An 8,873-nucleotide genomic window follows, 5' to 3' on the forward strand; every position below is an offset into this window, starting at 1 on the left:
AAGCTGGTTTTAATGTGGAGAGCATGTCTCTTGTTTTTTGTCTTTATCAATCAGGGCAACAGTCAAGTGCTAGCTTTGATTGAGGACTAAATTTGGAACATTTGTTACATTTTCAGCTGCTGCAGTTCGTTTTCTCACTGTGAAAAGTTTTCACTGAGTGAAAAAAACCTCTTAAAACCTGTTCACCTCCTCGCCTGTGGGGGCGCTGCACCAAGGACCACTGAAGGGAACAACATAAAGACCTCTGAAGAAGACACTCAGCGCAACTTCCTTCTTTATGAAAGGTAAACAAAAATGGAGTGGTGTCAGATTTTAGCGGTTGTAGGATTTCTCTTTTGTCCTTATAAAAAGACCATAAGCCATTTGTCCTGCTAGTGCTGGACTCACGTGCTTGTTTACCCAGAATGCCTTGCAATGTATTCCACTTCCTGCCTTTGGAGCGGTCTCCAGTCCACTTGGCGTTCACATATCCATTTGAACCAAACCAGAGTTCACTTTAACTGAATCCAGATCGAGGTTTTTGTAAGCAGGCCAGAGTTATTTTTTTGTTCACACCTCCACAAACCAACCAAATTTTCCACAAACCTCTAATGATTTATTTTTTCAATAGACCAACTGGTTACAAATCTAGCAACTTTCTACGTAGTTGGAAGGTTTGGTGACAAAATGTGAAGCATTTACCAACCATTCTGGCAATTCCAGCTCCTGACACACCACCAGGGGGCGTGTGTCTGAGTGAGACGGTTTTATACGCCAACAGGACTGTGTGACAGACATCAACCATGCTTTATCATGTTAACAATAGGAGAATTCAACTGCAGTAGCCCCTCTACAACCCAAGGAGGGAAATACTCAGACAGCTTTAGTGATGCTTTAAAGTTTAGTCCTATTTAATGTCAGGAAGTGTGTTTTTTTATACAGCATATGGATATGCAACTGTTTGTGTGTGTGTGTGTGTGTGTGTGTGTGTGTGTGTGTGTGTGTGTGTGTGTGTGTGTGTGTGTGTGTGTGTGTGTGTGTGTGTGTGTGTGTGTGTGTGTGTGTGTGAGAAACCTGGCCAATGTGTGTGCAGAAGAACGCAGCCGAGCTGAGCTGCTGGGGCGGGGCTGCAAGCTCTTTTTCACTGTGCTGCTTTTAGAGATTCTCTCTCAGAGTTATTCATGTAAGATGGGAAATAGATCTGGAAGATTTCAAGCTAGAGATGATCACACGTCTCCCACACTCTTCAAAAACACAGAAATGATCTTTTAATTTAGCCCGAATGAAAAGCTGAGAATCAGAAACAGAGTTAAGAATCTTCTCACAGTATTTGAAATAAGACACAACTAACACCCCAAGCCATGCCGCTCTGGGTAGAACGCCACATTTTCAATTAAAAACCTCGACTGCATTGTGGCATTTGGGATAAACATGAACAACAAAGGATCATTTAAGCTAATCAAGGCAAATTTATTTGTATGGAGAATTCAAAAAAGCTTTACAGAAAAATAAAAAGTAAGAGGTTAAAAACACAGGCATAAAATGAACAAGATAAAACAAATGAAATACAATGCAGTTAGCCGTTTTTCAGATTTACAACACCTAAATGTCCTTTTTTATCTGTAAATCATTCTAAACTTGTGCTTTATTTTCTGCTTCAGCCACATTAAAAACCTACCACTTTAAACTTACTGGCTGTAACATACATGATTATTACTAGATACAGCTGTAATGATAGCAGTTCACCATTATACCAAATTGAAATGTAAAATGTATAGCATAAAATATTTTATCCACTCTTCAAGCTGAGAAAAAAAAGTTTTGGATAAGACAGGAAACCATGTGAGAGTTTATAAATGTTCCATCTGTTTGACCCAAAGACGCCTTGTGCAATCCTGCAGCCGTTGTGTGCAGAGCGTCTGAGAACTTATCTGCTTCTCTGATGAGATTCTACAAGATAAAGCATAGAGTAGATTTCATCTGCGTCTGTTCTGCAAAGCTGCGGTCGCAGTGGCTTAGAGTACGCTTTACACGTCATTCTGCTTTGCCTTGTACAGTAAAGGTGAATTAAAAATTGAAAATTGTGCATGTTCTTAATTTTATTTGTACATGAAGTCTGTGCATCTCGTCTTCTTCTTCTCCATGAACATATCCATCAATCTGTTATAAACATTTTCTGCTTTAATGGAGATGATCACCAAGGAGGAGAGTCATCCTGTAATGGTTCTAGTCTGAATGTATGTTTGTATTTTTCTGATTGTTTCCAGTGTTTTTGATCTGCAGAAGAAGAACCTCTGTTGCTCAGCACTGCCCCCTGTCAGTGTAGCATAGTAATTTCATGCTTTTTATACTTGGACATTGTACATTACGGCCGATCAGAAAGACCAAATATGTCACACATATTTATTGAATATATAAAACAAATGTCAAAATCCTCAGAACAGCGTTAAGCACAAAAAAATGTTTGAAGTTTATTTATGGTCAAAAATGTGGTAAACTCAGACCTGAGAGCCAGTTAGCTTATCAGTCAGAACCCCAGACTCTGGACATGCTGAACCACTTCTTCAGCTAGTAAGACACTGACTGCTCATAGGTACCTCACACAACCACTGCAGATGCAAAATACACTATTCTGCTCCATACAGAACTGGAAGCATTTCCCGCACAGAAAATGCTGAGTTTTCAAAAATATTTTAGAGAATCAAAGTCAGTGAAATTGACTTTGATTCAAAGTTAATTTAATCTTGTAGCATTGAATCAAATCAAAGTGACAACTAAAGGCAATTTACATAAAAACAAAGCAGGAAAAACAAAAAATGATGTAGTTTCAGTCACAGTCATAGTTACATTCAATACAATAACAGATGGACTCCACTTTAATCCAATTCAACCACGACTGAAACCAGTTTGTTAAATGGTGCTTCTCTGAGGAAACCAGCAAACTGCAACAAATCTTACAATCCTCCATCAGGGGATTTGACACAACAAGGAGTCTCATTAAAAAGATTCTGTGATGCACCTGAAGTTATTCCAGATAACAGGAAAAATCTGTGTTTTTCCATAGAAGGATAATATTTATTTAGTGCAGTTTAAGTAGTGCAGAACTGTGAAATGGAAGGAAATGATTCAGTGTTTTCTGATTTTTTTTTATAATAAGAAAATGTAATCAACCTCTTCCTGTCGATAATTTGCAGAGACATCCTTCACTGCAGCTACAGCTGCAGGGTTTTTCTCCATCAAAATCTCCCAGGCTCATTAAAACCAGACGTTGAGCATCTCTGAACGTCAATGTTTGTGGCTTTAACACAGATTCTCATCTGCATTAGGTTTGCACTGGATGCACTGTGATCCAAACTGTTTATTGTAGATCTGGTTGACTTTCTCCCCCAGTCTCCCGCCTCCATTTAGCTCCATCCATTTTCTCATCAACTCTGACCAGCTTCCATGTCCCTGTAGCTGGAAATATAATAGTATTATTACGTTACACATTTTTATTTGTCATTATTTGCAGAAATAAGTTTTCACTTTGACTTTACATGTGGGATTTTGATCAAAAAGGTCTTGTTTTATTGATCATGATTTATTTGACAAAGCAATCAAACGAGCAAAGTGATTTATATTTGTAACTTACATTATGATGTGTTGGTTTTTCCCATAAAATGACAATAAAAGTGTCTTATTTGGAAGTTTGTGGTTGCAATGTCAGAAAATGTGTAAAAGTTTTCAGAGTGTACATAGTTTTGTTTCAAGAGGAAGATTGAAGACGACACAGAAAAAGTACAGAGAATAGGAAAGTTTAAAAAAAGATGCTCATAAGGACCCAATCTTTATTTTAATGAGGACATTTTTCATTCTAAAGTTCCAGTTAAACACTAAGATATTTGCTGTTTTCCATGTCACCTGCAGGTGATGCTTTATGCTTTCACTAGCAGAGACTCCTGAATTGGGTTTTTCTCAGTGATGAATCACTCCAGGCTCCCCCTTAAACAATGACTCACAATTTTGACAAATTACAGATCAAGGGTAACATAAACACTTATTTGAAGCTATGATAGTACACACCTCTAGTTGTCCAGATTTATCTTGTTTAATCACTTTTCTGTTTTCTCACCAGCTGCTGTATTTTTCTTTAGCCAGATTGTTGTGGATCTGGCTGATAAGCTGCCTTTATCCAACTTATGGAATAAAGGCAGACTGAACATGTGCAGCTGCATGTAGTGGCTTTACTGTGTTAAGACTCTCTGTTCTCTGTTAACCTACGCACCCAGCAATGTGTTGGGATGTGCATTTATTACCAGAGGCGTAGCTGGCAGCATCGACCTGCTGCTGGGCCTGAATGCATGGCTGATGAGCGTGCTGAGGCCGACGCTTACACCCAGCGCTGCAGAAACCAAAGTTCAGCCATTACACAGGGCTACAAATAAAGAGGCATTCACCTGCTCTCATTGGATGCTGAAGGTTTCAGGAAGGTTTGAAACTGAGATATTTAACATCCAAATGATCTGCAACATCCATCGGTGTGTCCACAACTGCTTCACGTTCTAATAGCTGCATTTCCAATTGTGCAGTTTGACACTTTGAAAATAAATTTGCACACTGAAACACATCAATTTCAATGAAAGGCTTTGGCCTTAGAGACGAGGTGGTTGGTTTTATTGCCCATATCAAAATAGGTTTATTTTGCAAAACTGTAATGGAAACACTTTCTTCACATCACAGTAGTCAAATGACCAACAACCGGATGTTACTACTGGCACAAACCACAAAGAAGAAGACAACAGGAAGTAGATGGAGGATGGTGGCGCTGCATGCTGATCAAACTCATTCATGTGTGATTTTAATTCAGTCTCTTAATGGAAACACAGCAATAGCAAAAATTGTGTATTTTTGACATTTGTAATGATGATACAGTTATTGTCTCTGAAAAGTCCTTTGTCCTCTACAAAGTTTTCACATTATACCCACAGAGTGTATTTTAATCAGATGTTTTTGAAAGTGAAAGAAAAACTGAATTTTCTGAGTAAAAATCAGTTTTGGTTTTCTTTTCTGTTGGTGCTTTATGTATTTCCTTGTTTATGTTCATTAAGTCTAGCCATATTTCAGTTCATTGGCCATGGATTATTGCTAGAATGGTGTTGCCATACATTTCATTCCTTTGTGCTCAGTTTCTCAGGTTATTCTTGTTTTCTCTTCTCTGGTCTGTTTGTCTTTTCTCCTTGATTTGTGGTTCCTTTAGGTCTTAGTTCAACTTCCTCTGTGTTGATTAATTTCTCACTCTGCTTTCTACCTGCCACAGCTGTACCACTTTTCCTCTGATTACTTCATTTCCACTCCCGTCTCTGTATGGCCCAGCAGTTCAGACCTAAATCAAACTGGGAATCAGTTTTCAGACTAGAAAAAAGGCATTCTCAGAAACTCTGAACCAATCTGACTAAACATTAAGGTGTTTCTACTGGATGGGAATGTATGCCTCAAGTCCTACTGTTAAAATAAAAGATTTTTGAAAACCATTTATCCTTTTCCTTCCATTTCACAGCTTGTCTGTCACACAAAATTCAAATAAAATACCTGCATTTATTGATATTTGTAGGAAAGTCAAAAGGAATATGAGGTCAAGCAAATATGAGCAGCAGAGACAGTAATATGCAAGTTTGTGCTTTTTGGAGTTGATTGCAATCAGTGCATGTGGTGGTATAATTCTTACTCATGCGTGGGTGTGTGTTTGTGCTTCCTCTTTTGCAAATATGGGCGAAGGTTTCACTTCCTCCTCAACCTGACAACATCCTTACGCCTGTGGTGAAAGACAGGAGAAGAGAAGAGACACCTTAACCAAATGTCAATTTCAACTTCTGAATTTATATTTTATTTTGTTTCTGACGTACCGACACATCTTGTGCTCATTAACAAGCGAGGATGACCTCAAAAACATGAGAAACTGAAGCCAGCAGTGTGAAAGTTAGGAACCGGCAGTCACATGACAGGACTTTTCATTTCAACAAATCTTCTCAAACATCTGATGCTACAGAGACTCTTTCATTTGGCTTTATTTTAATCAAAGTTGCATCTTTCTTCTGCATGAAAATTCAATTCGCCCCGCTTTATGCTTTTATTTCTAATCTTGAACAAATCTGCAAAAGTTTTCACAAAAACTGTTTTCTTGCTTTTCTTAATGAATCGGTTCATTTGTGCGTAAGAGAGGAATTAAGCACAGCTGTGAAGATCAATAGTCTCATCCAGTTTTGAGGCCTGACTCCCCCACCGCATCTAATCTGCCTATCCAGGCTGCAGTCAGGTGGCAATTCCAACAGAGGGAAACTGAATCACAGTGATCTTTAGACAAACCAGCACGGATCCAATGAGACTTTCTTAATGCAACAGAGGGAGCAAATTATAAAAAGCAAACAACACAGGCATGTGTTGCCTTTTGATGAGAAATCAGAACTTGGGTGTAGAGGATGCAAATGAATCCTGATTGCATCTGTTGGTCAATATCTCCTTCAAAAATGGACAATTTGCACACCCTCAGTGCAGTGTGTCAACATGCAGCTTTAGTGCCCCCCAGTGGTGCCTCAGAGGAAAACACATGGCATTCGACAAGCTTCAGTCCAGTAAGGCGTTAACACAGAAAATAAAAATTATTTTGGAGAAAAAGGGTGAAGTCTTCATAATTTTGGCACAGTTGCCAAATTATCACATTACCTTTGATTATTTTCTGTCCACTAGAGAACCCCATACCTTTTTTGTTGTGCGCTTGAAGAGATATTCTGGGTAATCTTTCTAAACTACCCATATCTAAAGTAAAGGCCATTTTTAGGAACAAAAATGCTCTAGATAGCTGATAACACACCTGTGTCAGAGGAGATTTGTGCCACTAGATGTGACTCAGACTTTTACCATGGATCAAAGGTCAATCTGATAAGAGTCTGTGGCTGAAGTGAAAAAGGCCGGCCTGAACAGTCTGAGTCAGGCTGCATTAGGAAAACAGCTGCAAGTTATTACAGCCAAACGCTTCCTATGTGACAAAGTTTCTGTTTCTTTCTGATCAAAATCTCTGCAGGCAGATTCAAGGGCCTCACAGAAACTTCTCAGAAATGTGAATCATTAAAAACATTATGCATGTGCAAGATTTTAGCAAACAAAGTTATCTACACTTTCGCATAAAGAAACTGACTTGAATCTGACTGCTAACATGAAAAGATTTTATAATTTACAAGGTGAGACTTTGTGAACATAAACTATAACCTAAACTCACCTATGGTATGTAATATCAGGTATTAAGACAAAAAAAACTGATCAAATTTATCCTTGTTCTGTTTTAAAATATGTTTTAATCTGTGTGACTGTTTGCTCTCATCTTCCTCTTTATTTCTCTCCGTGGTATGTGGTGCCCCCTACTGTTTTCATTTATCCCTGCACATAGTTTTTCAGCCTAAAAACTAAAGAAAAATATATATGCAATTCTTAATCTGTAATACTAAAGAGGTGTTTATAAATGTAATTTTATTTGACATTATTATAAAAACTAAGCAAGGATTTGTAAGACATAAACAGCATCTTTCTCTTCCAGAGATTCCAGCCGCATCAAGAGAGACGTAACTTTTCTGCTGCAGATTCAGTCAGAAGGAAGCAACACTTCATGCTTCCTTTGCTCCTTTTATATAACTAGGTATTATAGAAACATGTCAGGTCATCTTCCTGCAGCCGATGCTCTTTTGGAAATGATCATTGTTGTGCTTGTTGTAGGTGTAAAGATCATTGTAATGTTGCAAATCCAGGAATGAATATGAGGATCAGACTGGCTTCAGATGAAGTCTGAATAATCTCACTGAGAACAGAAGGCGGGAAAGAAAGGACAAAATCAATTCAGGAGCTGCGGCACAACAGACAGACGGACGGAAAAGGTGTATGTCATACTGGTTTCAGTTTGTAACTGATATGACAGGACTGTCTTCCAAAGTAATATGTGAAAGTATAGATATTAAATTACAGAGTAGTACGGTCTCATTAGCACAATATTTTATTAGTGTCAGTACTATTTTAAAAAATATATTACAAGTATTTGTACATTCATCATGTTTCTTCTTAATATATTTCAGAGGAATATGTTTATGTGTTTACCACCATATGACAGCGTAGGTATCGTCTTAGGTATCACATGGTGTAACTTTAAAAGGCTTTTTAAAGTTAAATTAAATCATATTTTAGGCACTTCACACAAAGCCTGTTTTGCATTTCTAGCATCTAGAAACAACAGGACTTGGCAGATTGATAGATTTTATATTACTTTACATTTTTCTATGCTAGTATGCAATTATTTGTCAAAACCAATATATATAAAATATGCACAGTGTGCAGGATATTTGTAAAAATGTCTGTGAAGCGACATTTTGTCACGATTAAAATGACATAGACTGTGTATAAAAGCAAATCAAATGAAGAAAGTGACAAAAAAATCTAGACAAAACCAATAGAGCATCTGAGAGTAGCTTCTCACCCCAAATAAGCCAAATAAATTAAGGCACAACAACACATGCTATTCATGCTTTGATGCTTTCAAAGCTAAATTAATTAATGTCACTGCATGAATGTAAATGCTGATACTTGTAAATGTTGCTGCTATTTTACCATCTACCTCTTGAAAATAATATCAGTGAGGTTCTATCTGTTTAAATACAGATTATTATAGCATTCATTTTCAAATCTAATCTGATGTCAGACTGTTTCAGACTCTGTGGGATTATGAGCTCAACTGTGGAAACCGCTGCAACAAAAAGGAGAGTCCTAACAGCAAGTGTCTGCAGCCAACTGTAAAACACGGTAGTGGCTCTGTCATGGTAGGGGGTTGCATTCGATCTTGATTGGCTGCTTTTTATACCATGTCAAGCAGCATTGTG

This window comes from Poecilia mexicana, unplaced genomic scaffold (assembly GCF_051168715.1).
Source record: "Poecilia mexicana isolate PSO_F unplaced genomic scaffold, ASM5116871v1 scaffold_4, whole genome shotgun sequence".
Lineage (NCBI taxonomy): Eukaryota > Metazoa > Chordata > Actinopteri > Cyprinodontiformes > Poeciliidae > Poecilia > Poecilia mexicana.